Source organism: Salvelinus namaycush, chromosome 27 (assembly GCF_016432855.1).
Source record: "Salvelinus namaycush isolate Seneca chromosome 27, SaNama_1.0, whole genome shotgun sequence".
Taxonomy (NCBI): domain Eukaryota; kingdom Metazoa; phylum Chordata; class Actinopteri; order Salmoniformes; family Salmonidae; genus Salvelinus; species Salvelinus namaycush.
Window position 1 is genome coordinate 9,850,589 of NC_052333.1, and position 12,721 is coordinate 9,863,309.

The 12,721-nt window shown below is 45.4% G+C and overlaps 1 pseudogene; it reads left to right on the forward strand.

Annotated features, from left to right (window-relative positions):
- The window catches only part of LOC120022593, a 282,457-nt pseudogene that overhangs the window by 82,997 nt on the left and 186,739 nt on the right, over positions 1 to 12,721 (forward strand).

Genomic DNA, 12,721 nt, shown 5'->3' on the forward strand with positions numbered 1-12,721 from the left:
AGTATGGGGAGCACATAGATAACGTTAGATGGTCTGGCTGACTGGCTGATACTGCCTGGGCAGAGATAGGATGATGACTTTAAGGAATGAAAAATAAAGTCATCAGATAAAAACTAAGTAATATACACAACTCAAATATTTGATTATTTCATATTCATTTCCTATTTTTCTATTGATATCTACCCAATGTAGTAGACCTGACAGAGACAATGGAATATTTTCAATGTTTTCGGCAATGGAATGTTAACTATTTTTGGCTTTAGAAGGTCCGTTAAAAAGCTCTAAAATCATTGTAATGTCATTATTTCATAATGCATTTAATGTTAAAAAAAACTACTTTGAAACTGAAATCGACAACCGTGATTACTTAAAAAAAAGAATCGAACCGAAACCAAACCGACCCCAAAAAGCACTAATCGCTCAGCACTGCTACAGTATGTGTGACAGAGCATGGTATTCACATGCCATAAGCCACAAATTGTGGGTCAGGATATAGGAATGAGTGGTACATTAGAGTTCTAGGTCACTGATAGAGTCCAAGTGAAGCCTTGACTCGTGTTTAGGTGATCAGCAGGGAACTGACCTAACAATGTCCTCTCCCTTGAATTCCAAGCTACAAGACACTCTTGAGCAGATAGAGGTAAGTAGGAGCTTTTCTCTTTGTTCTTATTTTTCATTTGAAAAATAGTGGAAATCCACCCTACCTTCAGTATTTTTATGCTTTATTGAGACCGTAATGAAAAGGTGGGAGAGGCTGAGTGATGAGAAGAGGCCACAAGGATTGAAACCTGGTCTCCGGTGAGGAGGCATACATGTGCTTATTGCTGGATGTGTTACCTATTCCATCACGGCTCTTTACGCATAGGAGCTTTTCTTACTCTTTCTATTGAATGAGTACACTGCGATTTGTCACACATCTCAAAGGTTGTTTGATACTAAGCATATTAAATATTCCATGTCATTTTCTTAAAAGAGAGAAAAAGTGTTTTGTCTTGAAATTTTGAGTTGTTATTTTTCAGTTCTCCCTGCTACATATTGACATATTCAAAAAGCCATTACTGCTAGAATGGTGAACATAGTTAATATTATCCATTTAATTAAAGCCATATTTTAATAATTATGTCTAGAGAATGGTATTCAATGCAATTTTCCAACATCCATGCTTAGGGAGGTTCATTACCTGGGGTCCATGTGTATGTATGACGCACACACGCCGACACATAGCTTGACTGTGTGAGTAAATGCACTCCTCTGAGAGCTCATTTTCACACACACACACACACACACACACACACACACACACACACACACACACACACACACACACACACACACACACACACACACACACACACACACACACACACACACACACAGCGGGAGTGACACCGTCCCTGCTGTGAGCAGTGTCTTGGTCTCGACATTGATCTGTTGGATAGATGTAATTTGGAAGTCTTGCGTGGAGCTCCCCCTGGTAGCTTTAGCTCCGTGAAGCCTCAAAACATTTTTCTCATCATGCTCTCTAATCCTGCTTTCTCTACCGTACATCAGACTCCTCTCTCAACCCGGGCCTCTATGGAAATGCAATGTAGCCAGCCATCTGAATACAGCACATTCACCAATCATATTTTACCATTAGCACCACCCTCTTTTCAGTCTGTCATAGTTACTGTAATATAGATCCGTTCATGTACATATATAAACTCAGCAAAAAAATAAACGTCCCTTTTTCAGGACCCTGTCTTTCAAAGATAATTTGTAAAAATTCAAATAACTTCACAGATCTTCATTGTAAAGTGTTTAAACACTGTTTCCCATGCTTGTTCAATGAACCATGAACATGCACCTGTGGAACGGTCGTTAAGACACTAACAGCTTACAGTCGGTAGGCAATTAAGGTCACAGTTATGAAAACTTAGGACACTAAAGAGGCCTTTCTACTGACTCTGAAAAACACCAAAAGAAAGATGCCCATGGTCCCTGCTCATCTGCGTGAACATGTCATAGGCATGCTGCAAGGAGGCATGAGGACTGCAGATGTGGCCAGGGAAATAAATTGCAATGTCTGTACTGTGAGACGCCAAAGACAGCGCTACAGGGAGACAGGACGGACAGCTGATCGTGCTCGCAGTGGCAGACCACGTGTAACAACACCTGTACTGGATCGGTACATCCGAACATCACACCTGCGGGACAGATATAGGATGGCAACAACTGGCCGAGTTACACCAGGAACGCACAATCCCTCCATCAGTGCTCAGACTGTCCGCTATAGGCTGAGAGAGGCTGGACTGAGGGCTTGTAGGCCTGTTGTAAGGCAGGTCCTCACCAGACATCACCGGCAGCAACGTTGCCTATGGGCACAAACCCCATGTCGCTGGACCAGACAGGACTGGCAAAAAGTGCTCTTCACTGACGAATCGCGATTTTGTCTCACCAGGGGTGATGGTCAGATTCGCGTTTATCGTCGAAGGAATGAGCGTTACACTGAGGCCTGAACTCTGGAGCGGGATCGATTTGGAGGTGGAGGGTCTGTCATGGTCTGGGGCGGTGTGTCACAGTATCATCGGACTGAGCTTGTTGTCATTGCAGGCAATCTCAACTCTGTGCGTTACAGGTAAGACATCCTCCTCCCTCATGTGGTACCCTTCGTGCAGGCTCATCCTGACATGACCCTCCAGCATGACAATGCCACCAGCCATACTGCTCGTTCTGTGCGTGATTTCCTGCAAGACAGGAATGTCAGTGTTCTGCCATGGCCAGCGAAGTGCCCGGATCTCAATCCCATTGAGCACGTTCCCCCCAGAAATATCCAGGAACTTGCAGTTGCCTTGGTGGAAGAGTGGGGTAACATCTCACAGCAAGAACTGGCAAATTTGGTGCAGTCCATGAGGAGGAGTAGCGCTGCAGTACTTAATGCAGCTGGTGGCCACACCAGATACTGACTGTTACTTTTGAGTTTGACACCCCCCCCCTCTCCCCTTTTGTTCAGGGACACATTATTCCATTTCTGTTAGTCACATGTCTGTGGAACTTGTTCTGTTTGTCTCAGTTGTTGAATCTTGTTATGTTCATACAAATATTTACACATGTTAAGTTTGCTGAAAATAAATGCAGTTGGCAGTGAGAGGACGTTTCTTTTTTTGCTGAGTTTATATTCATAATTAGAAATTATTTGCTATTCGGAAAAAAGTAAAATCTACAGTATTTTCATATCTCAACGTACATTGAACATACTGTACTGTAATTTATAAAATGAGTAGAATGTACAGTATTTTGGTTTCTCAAATGAAACTTCCGTAGTGTGATATTACTTTATAATATACTTTCTCTACTTTCCATTGTTAGACAGAAGTACATTAACTACATTTTCTGCCGTAAATAAAATGTAGTCTTCTTCATCCTTCGACCCGACCTGTCTCCCTGTATTTATCTCAGCCAGCAGCTCTGTTTAACATCAATGGTGGGGCTCCTTTGACCTTGGGGGAGGCTGAGTGCGTATTCCCCCTGGTTCTCCCTGGCTCTCTGTGACTGACATGTAGCTACGTCCCAAATGCCAGCCAATTCCTTACATAATGCACTACTTTTGACCAGAGCTATATGGGTCCTGGTCAAAAGTATTATACTATATAGGGAATAGTATACAATTTGGGACACTGGCTTAAAGACAGCAGCTTCAGCCCTCCGCTATGGCAGCTGTTGCTAATTGTCTTGGCCCTAGGAGTTGATTCATGTCCAAATCCCTGGTCTTAACACTTCGAATCCCTCTCTCCTCCATCCCTCCCTCCCTTCCTCTCCTCCTCTACCCACCCAACAGGAGCAGCTGGATGTGGCCCTGTCCAAAACCTGCAAGCACTTTGACGTCTCCCACTACACCAGAGTTCAGCTGGCGTACACCGTCCTGGGAAAGAGCCAGGTGAGAGATCCATCCTCTGTCAACAGATATCTGCTCTGACGGCTTCTGTCCTCATCATTTTGTCTTCCATTCCCCACTTTCTCTCCCCCTCTTCCGTCTATATTGTTCTCCCTCCCCGACTCCCCTTTTTTCCCACTACGTTTCTCTCTCTTTCTCTCTCTCGCTCTCTCTCTCCCTCTACCCGTCCAGTGGTGGAAAAGTACCCAATTGTTATACTTGAGTAAAAGTAAAGATACCTTAACTGAATGACTCAAGTAAAAGTGAAAGTCACCCAGTAAAATACTACTTGAGTAAAATTCTAAAAGTATTTGGTTTTAAATATACTTAAGTATCAAAAGTAAATGCAATCGTGAAAATATACTGAAGTATCAAAGTAAAAGTATAAATAATTTCAAATTCCTTTTATTAAGCAAACCAGACGGCACCATTTTCTTGTTTTTTACATTTACGGATAACCAGGGGCACACTCCAAAACTCAGACATAATTTACAAACAAAGAATTTGTGTTTAGTGAGTCCACCAGATCAGAGGCAGTAGGGATGACCAGGCATGTTCTCTTGATAAGTGTGTGAATTGGACCATTTTCCTGTCCTGCTAAGCATTCAAAATGTAACGAGTACTTTTGGGTGTCAGGGAAAATGTATGGAGTAAAAAGTACATTATTTTCTTTAGGAATGTAGTGAATTAAAAGTAGTCAAAAATGTCAATAGTAAAGTGCAGATAGCCCAAAAAATGACTTAAGTAGTACTTCAAAGTATTTGTACTTAAGTACTTTACAGCACTGCCTGTCTCCCTTACTTCTCTCTCTGTTGATGTGTGGTGATTCATTTCTGAGTCACCCCCTTTCCTCTGTATTGTACTCCCTGTTTCTCTCTCCTCTATCCCTCTCTCTCCTCTATCCCTCTCTCTCCTCTCTCTCTCTGTCTCTCTGTCTGTCTCTCTGTCTCTCGCTCTCTCTGTGTGTGGATCAGGAGTGATGAGTCATACCTGGGTTAATATTATTCTCCCCATGCTGAGGGAAGTGTCTTGTAGTTTTTACACTGTCTCCTCTCCCCACTACCAACACAGAATCACAGATCTATAATCCCTAGTAAAGCTTTTCCATTATCACCAGTAAAGCTCCCCACCCCACCCAACTGTCTGTGAGATGGTATATTTGTTTTATATGCTTTATTCAGGAGACTGTCAGTGTCTGAACTAAATGCTTTGTTCAAGGGACTGTCAGTGTCTGGACTAAATGCTTTGTTCAGGGGACTGTCAGTGTCTGGACTAAATGCTTTATTCAGGGGACTGTCAGTGTCTGGACTAAATGCTTTATTCAGGGGACTGTCAGTGTCTGGACTAAATGCTTTATTCAGGGGACCGTCAGTGTCTGGACTAAATGCTTTGTTCAGGGAACCGTTAGTGTCTGGCCTAAATGCTTTATTCAGGGGACTGTCAGTGTCTGGACTAAATGCTTTGTTCAGGGGACCGTTAGTGTCTGGCCTAAATGCTTTGTTCAGGGGACTGTCAGTGTCTGGACTAAATGCTTTGTTCAGGGGACCGTTAGTGTCTGGCCTAAATGCTTTGTTCAGGGGACCGTTAGTGTCTGGCCTAAATGCTTTGTTCAGGGGACTGTCAGTGTCTGGACTAAATGCTTTGTTCAGGGGACCGTTAGTGTCTGGCCTAAATGCTTTGTTCAGGGGACTCAGTGTCTGGACTAAATGCTTTGTTCAGGGGACTGTCAGTGTCTGGACTAAATGCGCAGCAGGAAATGCAATCTTGTAGTGTATTCAAGGTTTTAAGTATTCTAACGTTTGTCATTTTGATTTGCCGTAACAAAAAATGTATCAACCGCTACAAAAATTAAATATAATCCACATAATAATTTGACATGTCTTGTTGCTGCGGGATTCTTTTCTGTGTGTGTGTCAGTCTGACTCAGTAACTGTGTGAAGGATGAAGTGAAGACCCCCCCGCAGCGCTCTCTGGATCGGCCTGCCTTCCTGGGAGACAGATAGCAACTCTGGGAAAGAATTCCTGTCTATTTACCAACTCATCAAAACAATACACTGTATAATGATGGTGATGAATGAAAGAGGTTAGTTAGAGAAGCCATAAAGAGATTGTCTACCAATTCCCATGCCATGTGTATTTTTCCCATTCACGGAGCTACTCATGTGGAAAACAAAAACATGCTGACGTGATGATTAGTGTCTCTGTATGATTGACAGCCCTCAGCCATGAGGCAAGAGTGGCCCTTAGCATCAGAGACTGCGTCATCTGCAGATCATCAGCTTTTTAGAGTAGGCTATCCACAATCACAATGGTTGTACTCTCCATAATGATAAACACCTTCTTCAAAGTCAGGGCAGTGATACTGAGTAGTGAGAATAGTGCCGGCTCTGAAACTCAAGGACCTATTGTTGGCCTGGCTCAAGGCCCTTTCACGCTTTGTGTGGGTGATTGCACGTACTTTTGTATTTTGTGTCCCGCTCCCTTATCTATGCACACAGAACATTGGTGACTTTAGGGCTTCAAAGCTGAAAGGGTCTCATCATAGCGAGGCCGTGTTCAGTTTGATATAAATAAATGTTCCTTCGGGTGAACAAGCAGCTCTCTGCTCCTCTCCGTGTGGCTCAGCCTTGTGTGCCGCCATTAGCTTAATGAGTCCAGGGTACGCGTCCCAAATGACACCATATTCCCTATATAGTGCAAATGTGCTCTCGTCAAAAGTAGTGCACTATATAGGGAATAGGGTGCCATTTGAGCGGTCAAAAGTAGTGCACTATATAGGGAATAGGGTGCCATTTGGGACACCGCTCAGCAATACTGTTTACACCTTGTCTTTACGAGTATTTTTGTTTGCATGTCTTTACTTGTATTATTCCATTTGTCTAATGGACTTATCTGTCGGGTGCCTGGTACATTCAGAAGTACTTATTAGCGAGCGGTTGTGTTTCCATGGTTTCGTCCCAAATGCACACTATTCACTATATAGTGCACTTCTTTTGAACAGAGTATAGGGCTCTGGTCAAGAGGAGTGTGCTATGTAGTGAATAGGCGGTGATTTGGGGAACAACCCATGCAGTTCTTAATCACTTAGAACTGCCTCCAGTTCAGCGGTAAAGACGCCGTCAACCTGCTGATTGGCCAATCTACAGATGCATAACATTCCTCTCTGTGCTATTGTGTTGACGTTGATTAATGATCAGACACTGGGTGAGAAACAAATCACAGAGGAAAAATAAAGCTCTTTATTTAGCACAGTATTTCAAGGAAAATAAGGGCCAGATTTGTCTCTGGGGTTGGTTTAGTTTTTTGATAAAGGGCCGAGGAGCAAACATTGAATGAATCTGTAGTTTGGGCTACATCTCAGATGGAACCCTTTGACTGTGCTGGTGTTCATGCCATGTCACAACACTATCCGTCCCCCGTAATAATCTGTTTCACTGTGCCTCTCTCCATAGACGGCCATGGACCAAGTCCACATGCACTTCACCCAGGCCATCCACAACACTGTGTTCCAGGTGGTTCTGGGATACGTGGAGCTCTGCCTAGGCACACCGACACCAAGTTCCAGAAGATGCAGTACAGGGACCTCTGGACGGTAAGGATGCTAGCTAGCTACCTTCTCCTATCATCTTACTGTAGCAAGGCCAACCAAGACCGTACCTAGAATTTGTCTTTTTAGCACGGCCAACCAAGACCGTACCTAGAATTTGTGTCTTCTTAGCACGGCCAACCAAGACCTTACCTAGGATTTGTGTCTTCTTAGCAAGGCCAACCAAGACCGTACCTAGAATTTGTGTCTTCTTAGCACGGCCAACCAAGACCTTACCTAGGATTTGTGTCTTCTTAGCACGGCCAACCAAGACCTTACCTAGGATTTGTGTCTTCTTAGCAAGGCCAACCAAGACCTTACCTAGAATTTGTGTCTTCTTAGCACGGCCAACCAAGACCTTACCTAGGATTTGTGTCTTAGCACGGCCAACCAAGACCTTACCTAGGATTTGTGTCTTCTTAGCACGGCCAACCTTACCTAGGATTTGTGTCTTCTTAGCACAACCAACCTTACCTAGGATTTGTCTTTTTAGCACGGCCAACCAAGACCTTACCTAGGATTTGTGTCTTCTTAGCACGGCCAACCAAGACCTTACCTAGGATTTGTGTCTTCTTAGCAAGGCCAACCAAGACCGTACCTAGAATTTGTGTCTTCTTAGCACGGCCAACCAAGACCTTACCTAGGATTTGTGTCTTCTTAGCATGGCCAACCAAGACCTTACCTAGGATTTGTGTCTTCTTAGCAAGGCCAACCAAGACCTTACCTAGGATTTGTGTCTTCTTAGCACGTCCAACCAAGACCTAACCTAGGATTTGTGTCTTCTTAGCATGGCCAACCAAGACCTTACCTAGGATTTGTGTCTTCTTAGCACGTCCAACCAAGACCTTACCTAGGGTTTATGTGTTATGTTATGTGCAGGGCCAGGTTTTTTTTATCACCATTGTGACTACCTGGCCTGGTAAAACTTTGGGTCCTGGTATCAGGCTATGATTGGGGCCAGAGTTTTTCCTGGTCAGGTCCCATTACCACAAAGAAAGGATTTCCTTGTTTGAAGTTCAGGTGACCAAGGAAAAACATCAGCCTTTATTATGTAATATCTAGGTGACGATTTAATACTGTATCTTTAATAAGCTATCGGTCTGGTGCAGTAAACAAACATAGCGTCAATCTGTGGTGGAGTACAGCCTTGGACAGACTTGGAGAAGATCTTATAAGCTTGGCTAGATGCCCACTAAGGGAATTACCATATATTGTGTTGTTTATTAAAGAGCTAAAATAAAGGATTTAGGTCACACCAGTAGAAATCCCTGCTACTCCGTTGACTTGATAAACACTCAGACACACGACTCCCCGAGTGCTCATATTGTACTCTAACCAAGCAGGAAATGTCCCTCCTCTGAGAGAGAGGGGGATGGAGAGAATGAGACAGACACATTCATTTTCTCAGTCCGTAGAGAGGCGTTCTCAATCATAGACCTTTTTTATGAGATAAATAATCGTATTTAAGTGGACGAGGAATGGGCTCTTTTGAAAAGCAGCTGCTGCGTAGTGGTGGTCTTATTTGACCAAATGCGCTCTCTCTCTCGCTCGCTCTCTCTCTCTGCCCAGAGCTTTGGTTGGGTCCAGACACCCAAATCACATTTGCATGCTCATATAAAGCGCCTGCAATCAGCAGGGCCATGCATCACAATCCTACCGAGTGAGTTGTCTTTTCTTCCTGAGCCTTTAATTACCTTGCTGACAGCTGAGTGGGGGAATCAAACACCGTCACTCCCCCCTGTGTTGTTGTTTCTACCTTGACCACTAGATGGCGGAGCAGCTGTGGTTTGTATGAGATCTGGGACTCCTATGGGGAGAAGCACCAGAAATGTGGGTTGGAGGCTTAATCAAGACAGGTTGAAGGAGTAGGGCATCTTCTTGACTCTGTGCTTTAGAGCCTGGATTTATTAAAGGTGTTTCTGAGGATGGGAAGATCACAATATCAGTCCTTTCCGTGGCAGAAAACTAGTTCTGCTTCTAGTTCAATATTCTTAAACTATCCTCAAGTCTTAAACTATCCTCAAGTCTTAAACTATCCTCAAGTCTTAAACTATCCTCAAATCTACAAGGAGCACAGTGCATAGTTTAAGTTTGCCTCACCAAGTACTGAAGCAGAGCTTCTAGATTTAAGTAGAAATGACTTTCACTCTCCCTCCTCACCGGGTGGGTTAGGGAGAGGGATTCATTCTGTTAATTATTGGTACCTGTGGCATCTAAATGTTTGGGGATTCTGTATAGGGAGGGAGAGAAGTTGTATTATTAGCTAAGGGGGAAGCTAGAAGGGGATTGAGTAACGAAGGCTTCGCCACATGCTGATAAGGCATTGAGCTGTAACAGGCCGCTGAGCCATTGAGCTGTAACAGGCCGCTGAGGCATTGAGCTGTAACAGGCCATTGAGCTGTAACAGGCGGCTGAGGCATTGAGCTGTAACAGGCGGCTGAGGCATTGAGCTGTAACAGGCCGCTGAGGCATTGAGCTGTAACAGGCCATTGAGCTGTAACAGGCGGCTGAGGCATTGAGCTGTAACAGGCGGCTGAGGCATTGAGCTGTAACAGGCGGCTGAGGCATTGAGCTGTAACAGGCCGCTGAGGCATTGAGCTGTAACAGGCCATTGAGCTGTAACAGGCGGCTGAGGCATTGAGCTGTAACAGGCCGCTGAGCCATTGAGCTGTAACAGGCGGCTGAGGCATTGAGCTGTAACAGGCCGCTGAGGCATTGAGCTGTAACAGGCGGCTGAGGCATTGAGCTGTAACAGGCCGCTGAGGCATTGAGCTGTAACAGGCCATTGAGCTGTAACAGGCGGCTGAGGCATTGAGCTGTAACAGGCGGCTGAGGCATTGAGCTGTAACAGGCCGCTGAGCCATTGAGCTGTAACAGGCGGTTGAGGCATTGAGCTGTAACAGGCCATTGAGCTGTAACAGGCGGCTGAGGCATTGAGCTGTAACAGGCGGTTGAGGCATTGAGCTGTAACAGGCCGCTGAGCCATTGAGCTGTAACAGGCGGTTGAGGCATTGAGCTGTAACAGGCGGCTGAGGCATTGAGCTGTAACAGGCCGCTGAGCCATTGAGCTGTAACAGGCGGTTGAGGCATTGAGCTGTAACAGGCCGCTGAGCCATTGAGCTGTAACAGGCGGTTGAGGCATTGAGCTGTAACAGGCCGCTGAGCCATTGAGCTGTAACAGGCCATTGAGCTGTAACAGGCCGCTGAGCCATTGAGCTGTAACAGGCCGCTGAGGCATTGAGCTGTAACAGGCCATTGAGCTGTAACAGGCGGCTGAGGCATTGAGCTGTAACAGGCCGCTGAGCCATTGAGCTGTAACAGGCCGCTGAGCCATTGAGCTGTAACAGGCCGCTGAGGCATTGAGCTGTAACAGGCCGCTGAGCCATTGAGCTGTAACAGGCCGCTGAGGCATTGAGCTGTAACAGGCCTGTCACGATCGTCTGTTGAAGAGGGAGTGGACCAAAGCGCAGCGTGGTAAGTGTTCATGTTTTCTTTATTAAAACTGAACACTGAGACAAAATAACCAAAAATAGAACAACATGAAACAGTTCTGTCAGGTGCAGACACAAAACAGAAAACATCTACCCACAAAAACCATGTGGGAAAAAGCTACCTAAGTATGGTTCTCAGAGACAATGATAGACAGCTGCCTCGGATTGAGAACCACACCCGGCCAAACAACAAAGAAATACAAAACATAGAGAATGAACATAGAATGCCCACCCAAATCACACCCTGACCAAACCAAAATAGAGAAATATAAAGCTCTCTACGGTCAGGGCGTGACAAGGCAGCTGAGCCATTGAGCTGTAACAGGCCGCTGAGCCATTGAGCTGTAACAGGCCGCTGAGCCATTGAGCTGTAACAGGCCGCTGAGCCATTGAGCTGTAACAGGCTGCTGAGCCATTCAGCTGTAACAGGCCACTGAGGCATTGAGCTGTAACAGGCCGCTGAGCCATTGAGCTGTAACAGGCCATTGAGCTGTAACAGGCCGCTGAGCCATTCAGCTGTAACAGGCCGCTGAGCCATTGAGCTGTAACAGGCCATTGAGCTGTAACAGGCCGCTGAGCCATTCAGCTGTAACAGGCCGCTGAGGCATTGAGCTGTAACAGGCCACTGAGGCATTGAGCTGTAACAGGCCACTGAGCCATTGAGCTGTAACAGGCCGCTGAGGCATTGAGCTGTAACAGGCCGCTGAGCCATTCAGCTGTAACAGGCCGCTGAGGCATTGAGCTGTAACAGGCCGCTGAGGCATTGAGCTGTAACAGGCCGCTGAGCCATTCAGCTGTAACAGGCCACTGAGGCATTGAGCTGTTCTGACAACAAGACATGTCCTTGTTTCACACCGTAAGATGTGAAAGAAAGGGCCGTGCCTATCACCTTTAGATGTCACTCCATGTCCCCAATTTGCCTGTCTGACACTGACTAGCCAGTCCAGTCTGAAATTGGATGCAGAGAGCTAGCTGTACAGTGTTCTGATTATGGACGGCAAAATGTTTACTTCTCTTTAACGTATGCGCTGTCAGTCTGCAGCTTCGCCTGGGCGATTTCTGCGACGCCCCGACTCGTCCTCCCCTACTTTGGATTGATGGGGCGTGTCATGTTAGCATTGGGCTGCGCGATGGATTGGCCTCCAAACAGGTAGAGCTATGCGCTAGCTAGCCTCGCATATGTTTATCACTGTGAAGCTCAAACCTGAAAAAGACAAAGATTGTGGACAGGCTGTTCCTTTGATGACACATGAGACTAGATCGGGTGCTCTTTCTCTCCACGGCTCCACACTCAGTGACTGGCAACAGGTTTTAAGGAAGATAACATCTTTGTTATTACTTTGGCACCAGTTCCACTGGAAACTAAACAGAACAATTCTCTCTTTGTTTCTTTAAGAACAGGGGAGGATGGAGGAAAGCTGCTTTGTGAGAAATGTTTTGGTGCTTTAATCTTCTGAGCGTCTATACGCATGTGTGGGGAATGAGATAAATGTGTAGTACCTACACCGACCTGGGAAAGGCAGCAATACGCAACAAAGCGTCTTGGAATAAGTCTTGATACTTCGACATTTCAGAAGAGAGAGAAGTTGCTTGGGGATTTAGGGACAATCTCTTGTCTACCACTCACTCCCTCGAGTCCCTCCCCTGAAGGGTACATCATAAAATATAGACAGGATAGTATGTAAATTGCACTCTCTACTGTCCTGAACTTTTCAATGAGTCGTTGAAATT